Source organism: Lissotriton vulgaris, chromosome 2_2 (genome assembly GCF_964263255.1).
Source record: "Lissotriton vulgaris chromosome 2_2, aLisVul1.2, whole genome shotgun sequence".
Classification (NCBI taxonomy): domain Eukaryota; kingdom Metazoa; phylum Chordata; class Amphibia; order Caudata; family Salamandridae; genus Lissotriton; species Lissotriton vulgaris.
Genome location: NC_141688.1, coordinates 321,014,220 through 321,032,208, shown reverse-complemented (window position 1 = coordinate 321,032,208; position 17,989 = coordinate 321,014,220). Strand labels below are relative to the sequence as shown.

Below are 17,989 nucleotides of genomic sequence, written 5' to 3'. Positions count from 1 at the left end.
CGAGTGGCAAAGTGTCAGGCTTGTGCTAGTTTTGATATTAGCACCGCAACTGGTAGGCATTATTCGGAAGAGCCTGTTGCACGGGAAAGGGACTCTAGGCCACTTTGCTTGAAATGTATTCCCCGTTGTTTGCCAGATTGTGTTTCTTAAAGTGAGCACTTTTCCCACCATGCACCCCAGTATTCTCTTTGCCTATAAAATCGCTTTGTTGAGTTCTTCAAAGATCGTAACTGCATTCTCTATTATGTTTTTTGTATTCTTTGCATTCATAGTTAAGTTTCCTTTTATTTTCTTTAAGTTTAGAATATTTACGGGGGAGAAGGTGTGACGTCCTGTGTCATGATATTCTAGAATGTGGGGATATTTGCTAGGCGTTGGGCTGGAATAGAGACATTTGTCCGTTGGTCTTAGCTTGATGAGGGATGGGGTCTCTGCAGCTGTGATACTTAAATAAACCTTTCTTGACCCCCACTGTATGATCTACTCGGCCTTCTGGAGGGACACACTTCTACAGAAGTCCATGTTAAATCTAGCTGCGCACAACCCACTGAGCATTCCTGCAGGTGTGGTACTTGATGGCAAAAGTTTATTGACTAAGAAGAACAACACAGGGTCGTGGCTCTGACCCAGTAAGGCTAAGCCCAATAGAACAACACAACTGCCAATACTGGAGACTACTTTGAAATATTTGTACTGACCTTTATGAATAAAACGTAACGGTCCGTTTGTGATTCACGTCACTAGTTTATTGATTCATTTTTTCACTAGTGGAACATTATTACTTATACATATATCACTAACTTTTTATGCATGTACAAACAGATATAAACAATACAATGCAATACAAGAGAACTTCAATATACAGTACATTTAAAGTTTTACAACACATCCAACCCACATTCTGGCCAATGCATTCATTCTTCGCTCATACATACAAATATACCAAAGCAAAAACAATCTTTTAAACCTATTGTCAGTGATGGATTATCTGTCCATATAGATGGTATTACACTTTTTATTTTATAGTCAGCAGTCTTATTTGATCAGACCAATCCTTTGGAAACAAAGCCTTGTTATGCAAACACACTCTCCTATTAATTCTATTTGACAATAGGCATCAAACCAGGTCGACGCGTTTCGAACCCCCAATTGCGGGGTTCTCCTCAGGACCAACACTCTCTTATTATTATGGGACGCAATCCCTTAGTGTTGATGGGTTGACACAGGTCACAATAGACACTCTAATTAAACGTGTACGCAAAGTGGGCACACTTTGCGTACACGTTGAGAGGAGAGACGAACAAGGCTAAGGACGGTTCCAGAAATTCACGCCGTTACTTTTAAACACTGGGCTTTGATTCGTGCGGCACTCAGACCCGAAATGCACCCACACAACTAATTAGAGTTTAGGCTTTGTTTCCAAAGTGAGGAGGAGAGACCACCAGCAGGGTGGCGTTGGATAGATTGAATCCAGTCAAGCGTGAACTAGAAAAAGAAGAGATCACATTCTTTAGCCACATTTACACCGACACAAGTTGTTTGGAAGAAGCCAGACCACCCATAAGATCATGAGACCACCATGAGCCAGACCACCCGTAGGATCATGAGACCACCATGAGCCAGACCACCCATAGGATCATGAGACCACCATGAGCCAGACCAGATTACCCCCCCACCAGTAGGATCATGAGACCACCATGAGCCAGACCACCCAAAGGATGATGAGACCACCATGAGCCAGACCACCCGTAGCATCATGAGATCACCATGAGCCAGACCACCCGTAGGATCATGAGACCACCATGAGCCAGACCACCCGCAGGATCATGAGACCACCATGAGCCAGACCAGATTACCCTCCGACCCGTAGGATCATGAGACCACCATGATCCAGACCAGATTACCCCCCACCTGTAGGATCATGAGACCACCATGAGCCAGACCACCCATAGGATCATGAGACCACCATGAGCCAGACCAGATTACCCCCCCACCCGTAGGATCATGAGACCACCATGAGCCAGACCAGATTACCCCACCCGTAGGATCATGAGACCACCATGAGCTAGACCAGATTACCCCTCCACCAGTAGGATCATGAGACCACCGTGAGCCAGACCAGATTACCCCCCCCCCCCACCCGCAGGGTCATGAGATCATAGTGAGCTAGATCAGATTACCCCCCTCCCGTAGGCTCATGAGACCACCATGAGCCAGACCACATTACCCCCCTCCCATAGGATCATGAGACCACCATGGGCCCGACCAGATTACCCCCCCCCACCTGTAGGATCATGAGACCACCATGAGCCAGACCAGATTACCCCACCCGTAGGATCATGAGACCACCATGTGCCAGACCAGATTGCCCTCCACCAGTAGGATCATGAGACCACCATGAGCCAGACCAGATTACCCCCCCACCTGTAGGATCATGAGACCACCATGAGTCAGACCACCCATAGGATCATGAGACCACCATGAGCCAGACCAGATTACCCCTCCACCAGTAGGATCATGAGACCACCGTGAGCCAGACCAGATTACCCCCGCCCCACCCGCAGGGTCATGAGATCACAGTGAGCTAGATCAGATTACTCCCCTCCCGTAGGATCATGAGACCACCAATGGCCCTAAATTCTTTTATTTGTCAACCAAGGGGTAAGATGTTGATTAGCGCTTGATTTCAGCCGGTGGTCGCAGATGGGGCCCATCAGCACTCTCTTTTTGGGGGCCGGCACTGATTTTTTCTCATCAGAATTTGACCCATAACGAGTGAAAAACACACGAGGGGGAAGAAAGATGAAAAAAGTGACAAAGGGAGAAAGCAGGGACCATCAGGAGTTAGATAAAGGAGCAGAGAGTGTCTGGGGTGGACTAAAGAGCCATGAGGTCGAATCAAGAGTGAGATAAAGAAGCCAGGAGTATTTGGGGGTGGACTAAAGAGCCATGAGGTGGAATCAAGAGTGAGATATAGGAGCCGGGAGTGTCTGGGGGTGGATTAAAGAGCCAAGAGGTGGAATCAAGAGTGTGATAAAGGAGCTGAGAGTGTCTGGGGGTGGACTAAAGAGCCATGAGGTTGAATCAAAAGTCAGAAAAAGGAGTCGGAGTGTCTGGGGTGGATTAAAGAGCCACGAGGTGGAATCAAGAGTGAGATAAAGGAGCCGGAGTGTCTGGGGGTGGATTAAAGAGCCATGAGGTAAAATCAAGACCACGCAGCCTTGGTATTCAGCCCCCGGCATTCAATAGCGCCGGCTGTGGGCTTCTGAGCGCAACTTTGGGCCCGGCTCTCATTCTTTTACAAATTAAGCACCAGATGTAGCAGTGTACAGCGCAGGGCAGCAGCAGGACCGTGCAGTAACACCTGGACATTACTTCTGCTGAAAAGGGGGAATAGAAAGGAGGGGGATGATTAGGACAAGAAGAAGTGACACCCCCGCTCCAGTGGGAGTGATACAGGACTCTGTGGTACCAGCGGCTCCTGCCTCCGCGCGGTCCTTGCTACCCGGGCGGGACTGGGAACCAGCAACGACCCTGGCAAAAATGTTCTCTTCACCTTCATGTGCAATCTCTCTCTCTCTTTCCACCCACCCACCTATCCATCCATCTATACATCCATCCACCCATCCATCCAGCCATCTACCCATCCACCCATTTATCCCACCGAACCCATCCATCCATCTACCCATCCATCTACCCATCAATCCACACACACATCCACCCACCCATCCATGCATCCATCTAATCATCAATCCATCCATCCATCTTCCCCTCCATCTACCCACACATCCATCCACCATCCATTCATCTATCCATCCAATCACCCATCCATCTACCATCCATCCACCCACACATCCATCGACCCACCCATCCATCCACCATCCATCCATTCATCTTCCATCCACCCAAAACAGCCATCTGCCCATCCATGCATCTATTCATCCACCTACACATGCACACCAACACATTCGTCCATCCATCAATCCACTCATCCATCCAGCCACCGACACATCCATCCATCCCGCCACCCATCCATCCATCTATCCATCTACTTATCCATCCAGCAGCAACCCTGGCAAAAATGTTCTTTTCACCTTCATGTGCAATCTCTCTCTCTCTTTCCACCCACCCACCTATCCATCCATCTATACATCCATCCACCCATCCATCCACCCATCCATCCATCTACCCATCAACTCATTCATCCCACCGACCCATCCATCTACCCATAAATCCACACACACATCCACCCACCCATCCATGCATCCATCTAATCATCAATCCACCCATACATCTACCCACACATCCATCCACCATCCATTCATCTATCCATCCAACCACCCATCCATCTACCATCCATCCACCCACACATCCATCCACCCACCAATCCATCCACTATCCATCCATTCATCTATCCATCCACCCAGAGCGGGACTGAGAACAGAAACCGGCCCTGGCAAACTGCTCAGCTGGCCCCCCCTGGGGTCAGGGGGAGTACAGGTGAGCAGTTTGCGACAGCCGGTTTCGGACGATTTTGTCACCGGGGACCGACATTGCCGACCCCCGGTAACAAAAACGGCCCCCAAGGTGCCCAAAACCGGCCCCCAACCTAGCGGCCTACCGGGGAAATGCCCGGTGCTCGCTATGGCCAGTCCGGCCCTGCATCCACCCAAAACAGCCATCTGCCCATCCATCCATCTACCCATCCACCCACACATACACCCACACATCCGTCCATCCATCAATCCACCCATCCATCCAGCCACCGACACATCCATTCATCCAGCTACCCATCCATCCATCTATCCATCCATCCATCTACCCATCCATCCATCTACCCATCTACCAATCCACCATCCTACCCATCCATCAATCCATCCAACCATCCATCCATCTACCCATAAATCAACCCACACATCCACCCATCCATCCATTTAACCATCCATCCACTCACTCAGCCATCCACCCACCTATCCATTCATCCACCATCCATTCATCTATCCATCCACCCACAGATCCAACTACCCATCCATCCATCTACCCATCCATCCATCTACCTATCCATCTATCCATCCACCCACCCATCCATCTATCCATCTAACCATCCATCAACCCACCCATCCATCCACTCACCTATCCATCCATCCAGCATCCATTCATTTATCCATCCACCCACCCATCTACCCATCCATCCACCCACACATCTATCCACTCACCCATCCATTAAACATCCATCCATTCATCTATTCACCCAAAACATCCATCTGCCATCCACCCACCCACCCACCCACCCACCCACCCACCAATCCATCCATCCATCTGATGGACCTGGCTCTGTTCTCCACACTGCCCTGCCCTGATGACCTTGAATGGTTTTTAAACAGTTTTTTTTCATATATTTGTTTTACAGGTGGGTGGCAGGAATTGAGCAGTGACCAGTGAGCTGCAGCTGAGCCATTGGACACACTTTATAGTCTGGAGCAATCTGATTGGATCATTAATTCACAACTGGTCTGAGCAGGGGCCCCTAAATGTTCATCCAGGGCCCCCAAAATCCTTAAGATGTCCCAGTCTCCCCCATCCTCTTCCTCTCTTCCATCTATCCATAACTCCTCCCCCAACCCCACAAGGAGAGCACAGGGGCCCCTCCCACCAGGAGAAGCAGGGGGGCACCTCCCACAAGGAGAAGCAAAGGGGCCCCTCCCACAGGGAGATGCAGAGGGGCCCTTCCCACCAGGAGAGCAGAGGGACCCCTCCCACAAGAAGCAGCAGAGGGGCCCCTCCCACACGGAGAAAGAGAGGGGCCCCTCCCACAGGGAGAAGCAGAGGGGCCCCTCCCACAAGAAGCAGAGGGGCCCCTCCCACCAGGAGAAGCAGAGGGGCCCCTCCCACAAGGAGCAGCAGAGGGGCCCCTCCCCCCTCCTCCATCTACCCATCCATCCATATACCCATCCATCCATCTACCTATCCATCTATCCATCCACCCACCCATCCATCTATCCATCTAACCATTTATCAACCCACCCATCCACTCACCTATCCATCCATCCATCATCCATTCATTTATCTATCCACCCACCCATCTACCCATCCATCCACCCACACATCTATCCCCTCACCCATCCTTTAAACATCCATCCATTCATCTATTCATCCAAAACATCCATCTGGCCATCCTCCACCCACCCACCAATCTATCCATCCATCTATCCATCCACCCGCCCATCTGTTCAGCTATCCACCCACAGATCCAGCCATCCACCCATCCAGCCATCCACCCATCCAGCCATCCACCCATCTGTAAATCCATCCACCCACACATCCATCCATCCATCAACCCACATATCCATCCATCAATCCCACCAATCCCTCTAACCATCTACCCACAGATCCATCCCATCCATCCACCCACACATCCATCCATCCATCTGTCCATCCACCCACCCATCCATCGGTCTATCCATCCACCCTTCCACCCGCCCATCTGTCCAGCCATCCACCCACAGATCAGCCATCCAGCCATCCACCTATCTATAAATCCATCCACCCACACATCCATCCATCCATCAACCCACACATCCATCCATCCATCTGTCCATCCACCCACCCATCCATCCGTCTATCCATCCACCCACTGAGAAATCCACCCACCCATCCATCCATCCATCCATCTCCACTTCTTTCCTCTCCCTCTGATCGCTTTCTCATCTCCCCCTGTTTCTCCCTCTCCCTCCTCCCAGAGTGGCCTTGGCAAAGTGGGCTCTGGCCCCGGGCCCCAGCCTTTCAGAGGCCCCTGATAGACCTGGCTCTGTTCTCCACACTGCCCTGCCCTGATGACCTTGAATGGTTTTTAAACAGTTTGTTTTCATATATTTGTTTTACAGGTGGGTGGCAGGAATTGAGCAGTGACCAGTGAGCTGCAGCTGAGCCACCATTGGACACACTTTATAGTCTGGAGCAATCTGATTGGATCATGAATTCACAACTGGTCTGAGCAGGGGCCCCTAAATGTTCATCCAGGGCCCCCAAAATCCTTAAGATGTCCCAGTCTCCCCCATCCTCTTCCTCTCTTTCCATCCATCCATCTAACTCCTCCCCCAACCCCACCAGGAGAGGCAGCAGCAGTCCCCCAGGGAGGGGTTTATTCTGTATTTATTGTAGGATGTTTGTAAAGCTGAAGGAGGCCGGGGGAGTCGAGGCGCCTCGAATTAAACGTTTATTAACACAAGAAGAGACACACAGTATCACCCCCAGAGGGACAGACTTCAGGAGTGGGGTACATGGGGAGGGGGGGGCAGTGTCAGCTGCACAAGACACGATCATCAGCACAAGCCAGAAATACCCCAGAGATCTGCCCCCACCAGAGAGGACACTTCAGGGTTAAAGGTCACTTTTGGGGGAACGGATCATTGAGGGTGGGGGGGGGGGGCAGCATCACCGGAGCCAGGCCCCGGGGCTGAAAGATGGAAATGGATCCAGACTTCCCTCATTCTCGTGTGTAGCGCCTCGAGTCTGGGGTGTGGTATTAAAGCGCCTCGGTCCGAGCCACAGTCCTGCCCCGGGGGGCGCCTCTGGGCATGTCCAGGGGAGCAGTGTCTCTCTTCAGGGCCTGTGCATAGCGCCCCGAGGCTCAGGGCGGAGTCAGAGGCGCTGTATGGGGTGGAATGAACTCTGGGCTCCTCTCCTCTGTCCTTAATGAGAATCCTTCACCGAGAGGCCTGTCCAGAGGAGGGCAGAGGAGGAGAGGCCTTTCCAGAGGAGGAGCAGAGGAGGAGAGGCCGGTCCAGAGGAGGGGCAGAGGAGGAGAGGCCTGTCCTGGGGTGCAGAGGAGGTGAGGCCTGTCTTGGGGTGCAGAGGAGGAGAGGCCTGTCCAGAGGAGGGGCAGAGGAGGAGAGGCCTGTCCTGGGGTGCAGAGGAGGAGAGGTCTGTCCAGAGGAGGGGCAGAGGAGGAGAGGCCTGTCCAGAGGAGAGGCAGAGGAGGTGAGGCCTGTCCTGGGGTGCAGAGGAGGAGGGGCCTGTCCAGAGGAGGGGCAGAGGAGGAGAGGCCTGTCCAGAGGAGAGGCAGAGGAGGAGAGGCCTGTCCTGGGGTGCAGAGGAGGAGAGGTCTGTCCAGAGGAGGGGCAGAGGAGGAGAGGCCTGTCCAGAGGAGAGGCAGAGGAGGTGAGGCCTGTCCTGGGGTGCAGAGGAGGAGAGGCCTGTCCAGGTGGAGGGGCAGAGGAGGAGAGGCCTGTCCAGAGGAGGGGCAGAGGAGGGGCCTGTCCAGGGGAGGGGCAGAGGAGGTGAGGCCTGTCCAGGGGGCGCAGAGGAGGAGAGAGGCCTGTCCAGAGGAGAGGTAGAGGAGGAGAGGCCTGTCCAGAGGAGAGGCAGAGGAGGTGAGGCCTGTCCAGAGGAGGGGCAGAGGAGGTGAGGCCTGTCCCTAGGAGGGGTAGAGGAGGTGAGGCCTGTCCAGGGGTGCAGAGGAAGAGAGACCTGTCCAGGGGTGCAGAGGAGGAGAGGCCTGTCCGTGGATGCAGAGGAGGTGAGACCTGACGAGGGGGAAGAGGGGGAGGGGCCTGTCCAGGGGTGCAGACGAGGAGAGGCCTGTCCAGGGGGAAGAGGAGGAGAGGCCTGTCCAGGGGTACAGAGGAGGTGAGGCCTGTCCAGGGGTGCAGACGGGGAGAGGCCTGTCCAGGGGTGCAGAGGAGGAGAGGCCTGTCCTGAGGGGTACAGAGGAGGAGATGCCTGTCCAGGGGTACGGAGGAGGAGAGGCCTGTCCAGGGAGAGCAGAGGAGGAGAGGCCTGTCCAGGGAGTGCAGAGGAGGAGAGGCCTGTCTGTGGATGCAGAGGAGGGAAGACCTGTCTGTGGATGCAGAGGAGGTAAGACCTGTCCAGGAAGCAGAGGAGGAGAGGCCTGTCCAGGGGTGCAGAGGAGGAGAGGCCTGTCCAGGGGTGCAGAGGAGCTGAGGCCTGCCCAATGGTGCAGAGGAGGTGAGGCCTGTCCAGGGGTGCAGTGGAGGCGAGGCCTGTCCAGGGGTGCAGAGGAGGAGAGGCCTTTCCAGGGGTGCAGAGGAGGTGAGGCCTGTCCAGGGGTAGAGTAGTTGGGGCCTTTCCAGGGGTGCAGAGGAGGAGAGGCCTGTCCAGGGGTGCAGAGGAGAAGAGACCTGTCCAGGGAGTGCAGAGGAAGAGAGGCCTGTCCAGGGAGTGCAGAGGAGGAGAGGCCTGTCCGTGGATGCAGAGGAGGTGAGACCTGTCCAGGGGGAAGAGGAGGAGAGGCCTGTCCTGGGGTACAGACGAGGAGAGGCCTGTCCAGGGGTGCAGAGGAGGTGAGACCTGTCCAGGGGGAAGAGGAGGAGAGGCCTGTCCAGGGGTGCAGAGGAGGAGAGGCCTGTCCAGGGGTGCAGAGGAGGTGAGGCCTGTCCAGGGGTTCAGAGGAGGTGAGGACTGTTCAGGGGTGCAGAGGAGGAGAGGCCTGTCCATGGGTGCAGAGGAGGCAAGGCCTGTCCAGAGGGGTGGAGAGGAAGAGAGGCCTGTCCAGGGTTGCAGAGGAGGAGAGGCCTGTCCTGAGTGGTGCAGAGGAGGTGAGGCCTGTCCAGGGGGTGCAGAGGAGGTGAGGCCTGTTCAGAAGATGCAGAGGAGGTGAGGCCCGTCCTGTTCAGGGGAGTGCAGAGGAGGTAGGGCCTATCCAATGAGGTGCAAAGGAGGTTAGCATTGTTCAGGAGATGAAGAAGATGGGAGGCCTGTCCTGTGCTTGCGGGTGTTTAGAGGAGGTAGGGCGTGTCTAGGGTGGATGCAAAGGGCATGCGGCCTGTCCAGTAGGGTTGCGAAGGTGGTGTGGCCTGTGCAGGGGTGCAGAGGAGGTGAGATTGGTCAACTCGGAGGGGAGTGCAGAGAAGAGGAGGTCTGTCCAGGGCAGGCAGGAGAGGTGAGGCCCATTGTTGGAAAATGGGTTATTAGTTGTGGTCAATATATATCTACCACTGACAATAATACGACAGACACAATATAGGGCTCAGAATAGGGCTCATAAAAGTATTCCCATGCTCAACCCTTGGTAGCTTGGCTGTGAACAGGCAGGCTTAACTTCAGAGACAGGTATGTAAAGCATTTAAAAACACCAATTCACTAAATAATTAAGACACAACCCTCAATAAAAATCCAACACCAATTTATGAAAATAGTAAATATGTTTATCTTTTAAATAACATCAAAACAAAAAAATCCAATGTAGGGAACCAGAGATATGATTTTTTAAAGATTAAACACCTTTTAGTGCTTAGGAACCAATAGAGTCACTTCTGGACATTTGTTCGCCTCTGACTGGGACAAGGTCAAAGTGTGAGGGCAGCGACATCGATCCCTGGTGGATACACAAAGCAGGAGACCCTGTCAAGAGTTTACCTTTACACTTAGAACATTTTCTGGAGGATTTCTCACCAGACGTTGTGCAACCTCCTCCAGCAGGCCGGATTCAGTGAGGGCTCGCCGGATTGCCTTTCTGCGAGAGTCCAGTCTCCCTATGGAGCTTTTTCACAAAAGTTCACCAAACTTTCCCAAATGTCTGGATCTTCTTCCCGAAGTTCCTCTTGATGGTCCAAAGTGTCCAAAACACAACCCAAGGGTCTGGAATGTCAAAAATGGTCCTTGAAAGGTTAGGACCACAATTCCCTCAATGCACCTGGACAACACCCTCAAAAGTCCACTGGATTCACTCCAGGCATGAGACTCTTGGTGAAGTTGATGCAGGTGAGCTCTTTTAACCTGCAGCTTGCAGGGAGCCCACTCTTTATTCCTCTTGAAACAAGGTATATTTAAAGGGCTGTAGTTCCAGATAACAATAAACAACTACAGCCGCCAATACTGCCACTTGTTTTTCCACTTCAGAACGAGGAAAAAGAATAAAACCAGTCCCTCTTAACCACTCTTTCAGTTTGAATTAATCTATTTATTTTTTCAATGATCAATTTTTTTTTTCTCTTTTGAAAATTCAACTCATTACAAAATTACCATACTCAATACAAATTATACAAAATTCCCCACAGAAAATGTCACCCTTTTTGGAATCTAATTAGTGTTCCTTTTTCAACAATGTTACATCAGCTTTCTCTGTTTCATACTCACATATAGTGTCACATTCATACTTGTGTTTGGACTCATTACCACATTCATAAATACATCTTTCTTTCATTCACTCTAAACCCACCCTGGGGTACCAACAACAAATCTTTTTTAATGCAAATATAACAAAACATTTTTAAAAAAATACAAAGACTAATACATTTCAAATTTCAAAATAGGCCATCCGTGATTCAACGAAACCATACACTTCTTGAAATGATGATTTGGCTTCATTGGCCTAAAAAAACGTGGTCGACGTGTTTCAAATCCCTTTATTCAAGGGATTCTCCTCAGGACCAAGTGTCTCTGAAAAACATGATTGACAGTTTCCTACTATGCTGTTTTGTGGCTTAATACTCCAATATCTATCTAGGACTGCAGCTTGAGACTTCTTACCTTTTCAACCATTCGGCAGATTCTCACGGATTTTTTTTCATGTCTTATCCATAAACAAAAATGACATTAAATACACTTGTCACAGTCTCCGTCTTAAATATGTCATGGCATACATTACTGGTCTGAAAAACCGAAGTTGCTTACTTCAAACCGTCCAGGCGCAGAGCGCCTGAATCTGGGTAGTCTTCCCAATGTTGTTGTTGTCAGTGTGCGGATTTTCTGAAAAGTGAGGATTGGTTCTATCAGTAACCAAGATGTCAAAAGCGGTTGCAGTAATTGAGAACAGTTAAGGTTGCAGCTTCGTACCTGTTTAGCTCGAATGCTCTTCTGTGCAGAATTCTCTCTATGTAGAGTAAGCCGGGTTTCTGAAAATGAAAAAGGGACCAAATGTATTATGCTTAATTTTTGATGGTATTATTCTGCATTGGAATGGGGACGTTCTATCGTGCCATGGCGGCAATGAATCTTGCTTAAGGTGCTGAAAGTATTGTCTGTTTATAAGCTGGTATTATTTATAGAACAACAAACTCTATTGCTTTCCAGTAACCGGGCTGAGCATAATATGGCAGAATTTGCTTCTTTTGGTCTTGATATTTTGTCCTTAAACTCAAACTTTCTAATTGTCCAAAAATGTCGAGTGTGGTAATAATGAACACATACTGCTCAAGCAAATGCCTTATGTATTAGCGGAAACGCCGTGTTGTGTCTACGCAGTCGGCAAAGCTATTTTAATCCGGAGCTAGTGAGTGTTTAAAGCTCCGCGTATTGTTTTGGGCTCTGCTTAGCGTTGCGAGGTCCTGGATGGGGGAATGTATCTTTTTCTTCGTGCTACTGATATAAACTCTTAACGAATTACAGGCGACGCCGTATTATAGGCAAGCGAACGGCAGAACTATTTCCCTCCGGGGCTTGTAAATCCTTAAAGCGCGGCTATTGTTTTGCTGTCTAACCTGGTGCCAAATGTTGTGGGCTCTACTTAGTGTTACAGGGACACGATTAAAATGCTTAAAGACTGCAGCCAGCGGTATCATACTTTCTAGACATTGGCGTTTATCTCTGTTGTCTCGGCCGAGCTCTGCTCGTCTTGTTTGTTATTTTGTTGCCGGTGCGGAGGGACGTATCCTCGCGGTACTTGAACGCGAGGAATATGCATTGAATTCTGGGAATTGTAGTCAATACTTGTTTGCGAAAAGGCTGTGATCTTAATCTCTCATATTTGACACAATGGATCATCATGTAGCTGTCATACGATTTCCCGTTTACATTGATTGCCCATAGTTAGTTCTCCCGAAGTCCAATAAAAAAAGGGGGGAGGGGTTTGTTATTTTTTTGCCGGGCAGAGGGACGTATCCTCGCGGTACTTGAACGCGAGGAATATGCATTGAATTCTGGGAATTGTAGTCAATACTTGTTTGCGAAAAGGCCGTGCCTTAAATACGTCTGTGATCTTAATCTCGCATATTTGACACAATGGATCATCATGTAGCTGTCATACGATTTCCCGTATACATTGTTTGCCCATAGTTACTTCTCCTGAAGTCCAATAAAAAAAGGGGGGAATCATTCGCGCAATCATTTGCCACGATGTATTACATAGCACTATTACTACTCTAATAGATAAGGGAAACTATCGCAATCTAGTTTATGGCTGGAATCAAAATGAAGTCAACATGCGAGACAGAATCCCAGCACTTTTTAGGTCGAGCGTAGCGATAGCGTAGCGATGGACCTTTTGTTGGCGTGTTCGGATGAATGTGAGACAGTACAGGCACGAGCGTCTCCGATTTGCCCTCGAGGGCGCGTACGGCGCCGTGCAGATCCCATGCCTCACATTCACAGCCTCACTCACGCATGCGCACACAGACACACACTGCTTACATATATATATATATATATATATATATATATATATATATATATATATATATACACACACACACACATGCACGCAGCCACCCCCCACTCACCTGGCTCTTATGTCGTGAGTCCCCGTATCTCTGCCGCATGGCCTGGGTAGCATAATTGAAACGGCACCCAACAGCCATGCGCCGAAACCGAGTGGAAGCGGACGCCGCGTCCCCAGCGCACCCCTTGCCTGTAGCAGCCGCCTCTGCTGACCCGGAAACGCTCCAGCCACCTCCCCGCCTCCGGTACCCGGATGTATTACATTCTGCTCCTTGGTTTTTTTTTTCGGCCGTCAATGCTTTTCTTGTTGCCACTTTGGTGCTGAAGGTAGACAGGAGGTGGCACGCCGGACAGGAGATGTGCACTCCGTGCGCGTGCACATCTCTTGTCTGTTGAAGGTAGGCGTTTCCTAGGGGGAAGAAAGATGAAAAAAGTGACTAAGGGAGAAAGCAGAGACCTACAGGAGTTAGATAAAGGAGCAGAGAGTGTCTGGGGGTGGATTAGAGAGCCATGAGGTGGAATCAAGAGTGAGATAAAGGAGCCAAGAGTGTCTGGGGTGGATTAAAGAGCCATGAGGTGGAATCAAGAGTGAGATAAAGGAGCCAGGAGTGTCTGGGGTGGATTAAAGAGGCATGAGGTGGAATCAAGAGTCAGATAAAGGAGCCGAGAGTGTCTGGGGGTGGATTAAAGAGCCATGAGGTGGAATCAAGAGTGAGATAAAGGAGTCTGGAGGGTCTGGGGTGGATTAGAAAGGCATGAGGTGGAATCAAGAGTGAGATAAAGGAGTCTGGAGGATCTGGGGTGGATTAAAGATGCATGAGGTGGAATCAAGAGTCAGATAAAGGAGACGAGAGTGTCTGGGGGTGGATTAAAGAGCCATGAGGTGGAATCAAGAGTCAGATAAAGGAGTCTGGAGTGTCTGGGGTGGATTAAAGAGCCACAAGGTGGAATCAAGAGTGAGATAAAGGAGCCAAGAGTGTCTGGGGTGGATTAAAGAGCCATGAGGTGGAATCAAGAGTCAGATAAAGGAGTCTGGAGGGTCTGGGGTGGATTAAAGAGCCATGAGGTGGAATCAAGAGTGAGATAAAGGAGCCGGAGTGTCTGGGGGTGGATTAAAGAGCCACGAGGTGGAATCAAGAGTGAGATAAAGGAGCCAAGAGTGTCTGGGGTGGATTAAAGAGCCACGAGGTGGAATCAAGAGTGAGATAAAGGAGTCTGGAGGGTCTGGGGTGGATTAAAGAGGCATGAGGTGGAATCAAGAGTCAGATAAAGGAGCCAGGAGTGTCTGGGTGGATTAAAGAGCCATGAGGTGGAATCAAGAGTGAGATAAAGGAGTCTGGAGGGTCTGGGGTGGATTAGAAAGGCATGAGGTGGAATCAAGAGTGAGATAAAGGAGTCTGGAGGATCTGGGGTGGATTAAAGATGCATGAGGTGGAATCAAGAGTCAGATAAAGGAGACGAGAGTGTCTGGGGGTGGATTAAAGAGCCATGAGGTGGAATCAAGAGTCAGATAAAGGAGTCTGGAGTGTCTGGGGTGGATTAAAGAGCCACAAGGTGGAATCAAGAGTGAGATAAAGGAGCCAAGAGTGTCTGGGGTGGATTAAAGAGCCATGAGGTGGAATCAAGAGTCAGATAAAGGAGTCTGGAGGGTCTGGGGTGGATTAAAGAGCCATGAGGTGGAATCAAGAGTGAGATAAAGGAGCCGGAGTGTCTGGGGGTGGATTAAAGAGCCACGAGGTGGAATCAAGAGTGAGATAAAGGAGCCAAGAGTGTCTGGGGTGGATTAAAGAGCCACGAGGTGGAATCAAGAGTCAGATAAAGGAGCCGGAGTGTCTGGGGGTGGATTAAAGAGCCATGAGGTGGAATCAAGAGTCAGATAAAGGAGTCTGGAGTGTCTGGGGTGGATTAAAGAGCCACAAGGTGGAATCAAGAGTGAGATAAAGGAGCCGGAGAGTCTGTGGTGGATTAAAGAGCCATGAGGTGGAATCAAGAGTCAGATAAAGGAGTCGGGAGCGTCTGGGGTGGATTAAAGAGCCACGAGGTGGAATCAAGAGTGAGATAAAGGAGCCGGAGTGTCTGGGGGTAGATTAAAGAGCCACGAGGTGGAATCAAGAGTGAGATAAAGGAGACGAGAGTGTCTGGGGGTGGATTAAAGAGCCATGAGGTGGAATCAAGAATGAGATAAAGGAGCAGAGAGTGGCTGGGGTGGATTAAAGAGCCACAAGGTGAAATCAAGAGTGTGATAAAGGAGCAGAGAGTGTCTGGGGGTGGATTAAAGAGCCATGCGGTGGAATCAAGAGTGAGATAAAGGAGGGGGTGGATTTAAGAGCCATGAGGTGGAATCAAGAGTGAGATAAAGGAGCCGAAAGTGTCTGGTGATAGATTAAAGAGCCATGAGGTGGAATCAAGAGTGAGATAAAGGAGCCGGAGAGTCTGGGGGTGGATTAAAGAGCCAAGAGGTGGAATCAAGAGTGAGATAAAGGAGCCGGAGTGTCTGGGGGTGGACTAAAGAGCCATGAGGTCGAATCAAGACGACGCAGCCTTGGTTTTCAACCCCCGACATTCAATAGCACCGGCTGTGGGCTTCTGAGCTCAACTTTGGGCCCGGCTCTCATTCTTTTACAAATTAAGCACCAGATGTAGCAGTGTACAGCGCAGGGCAGCAGCAGGACCGTGCAGTAACACCTGGACATTACTTCTGCTATAAAGGGGGAATAGAAAGGAGGGGGATTATTAGGATAAGAAGAAGTGACACCCCCGCTCCAGTGGGAGTGATATAGGACTCTGTGGTACCAGCGGCTCCTGCCTCCGCGCGGTCCATGCTACCCGGGCGGGACTGGGAACCAGCAGCGACCCTGGCAAAAATGTTCTCTTCACCTTCATGTGCAATCTCTCTCTCTCTTTCCACCCACCCATCCATCCATCTACCCATCCACCCATTCATCCCACCGACCTATCCATCTACCAATAAATCCACACACACATCCACCCATCCATGCATCCATCTAATCATCAATCCACCCATCCATCTACCTACACATCAATCCACCATCCGTTCATTTATCCATCCAACCACCCATCCATCTACCATCCATCCACCCACACATCCCTCCACCCATACATTCATCCACCCAGCCATCCATGTACCATCCATCCATTCATCTTCCATCCACCCAAAACAGCCATCTGCCCATCCATCCATCTAGCCATCCACCCACACATACACCCACACATCCGTTCATCCATCAATTCACTCATCCATACAGCCACCGACACATCCATCCAGCCACCCATCCATCTATCCATCTACCCATCCATCCATCTACCCATCCACCAATCCACCATCCTACCCATCCATCAATCCATCCAACCATCCATCCATCTACCCATAAATCAACCCACACATCCACCCATGCATCCATTTTACCATCCATCCACTCACTCAGCCATCCACCCACCTATCCATTCATCCACCATCCATTCATCTATCCATCCACCCACCCATCCTTCTACCCATCCATCCACTCACACATCCATCCACCCACACTTCCATTCATGCACCTAGTCATCCACTTACCTATCCATTCATCCATCTACCCATAAATCAACTCACACATCCACCCACCCACCCACCCATTCATCCATCTAACCATCCATCCACTCACTCATCCATCCACCCACCTTTCCATTCATCCACCATCCATTCGTCTATCCATCCACCCACACATCCATCTACCCATCCATCCATCTACCTATCCATCCATATCCATCTATCCATCCTCCCACCCATCCATCTATCCGTCTAACCATCCATCGACCCACCCATCCATCCACTCACCTATCCATCCATCCAACAACCATTCATTTATCCATCCGCCCACCCATCTACCCATCCATCCACCCACACATCTATCCACCCACCCATCCATTAAATGTCCATCCATTCATCTATTCACCCAAAACATCCACCTGCCCATCCATCCATCCACCCACCCATCAATCCATCCATACATCCATCTATCCATCCACCCGCCCATCTGTCCAGCCATCCACCCACAGCTCCAGCCATCCACCCACAGATCCAGCCATCCACCCATCTATAAATCCATCCCACCCATCCATCCATCCATCCACCCACACATCCATCCATCCATCCATTCATCTGTCTATCGACCCACCCATCCATCCGTCTATCCATCCACCCACCGACACATCCACCCACCCACCCATCCATCCATCCATCCATCTACCTATCCATCCATCCATCTATCCATCCACCCACACATCCATCCATCCATCCCACCAATCCATCTAACCATCAATCCACAGATCCATCCCACCCATCCATCCATCCATCCATCCATCCATCCATCCATCCACACATCCATCCATCCATCTGTCCATCGAACCACCCACCATCCATCTGTCTATCCATCCACCCACCGACACATCCACCCACCCATCCATCCATCCATCTGGTCATCCATCCACCCATCCATCCATCCATCCACCCATCCATCCACTCATCCATCCATCTCCAATTCTTTCCTCTTCCTCTGATCGCTTTCTCTCCTCTCCCTGTTTCTCCCTCTCT

At 50.6% G+C, this 17,989-nt stretch overlaps 1 protein-coding gene and 1 long non-coding RNA gene across 4 annotated transcripts in view; both read left to right on the top strand.

Moving 5' to 3' along the window:
- Positions 1-17,989, top strand: part of LOC147729388 (uncharacterized) — a 421,174-nt gene that overhangs the window by 168,764 nt on the left and 234,421 nt on the right. The gene's annotated exons all lie outside the window — the stretch shown is intronic.
- LOC147729389 (uncharacterized) overlaps positions 1-17,989 on the top strand; it is a 223,942-nt gene that overhangs the window by 168,797 nt on the left and 37,156 nt on the right. The window contains exon 1 of one of the 3 annotated variants that reach the window (XM_086959696.1): positions 7,823-7,980. The exons of the other annotated variants lie outside the window; for them this stretch is intronic. The gene's annotated coding sequence lies outside the window, so the exon portion shown is untranslated. Of the gene's footprint in view, positions 1-7,822; positions 7,981-17,989 lie in introns of those variants that run through there. 3 annotated transcript variants of the gene reach the window in all.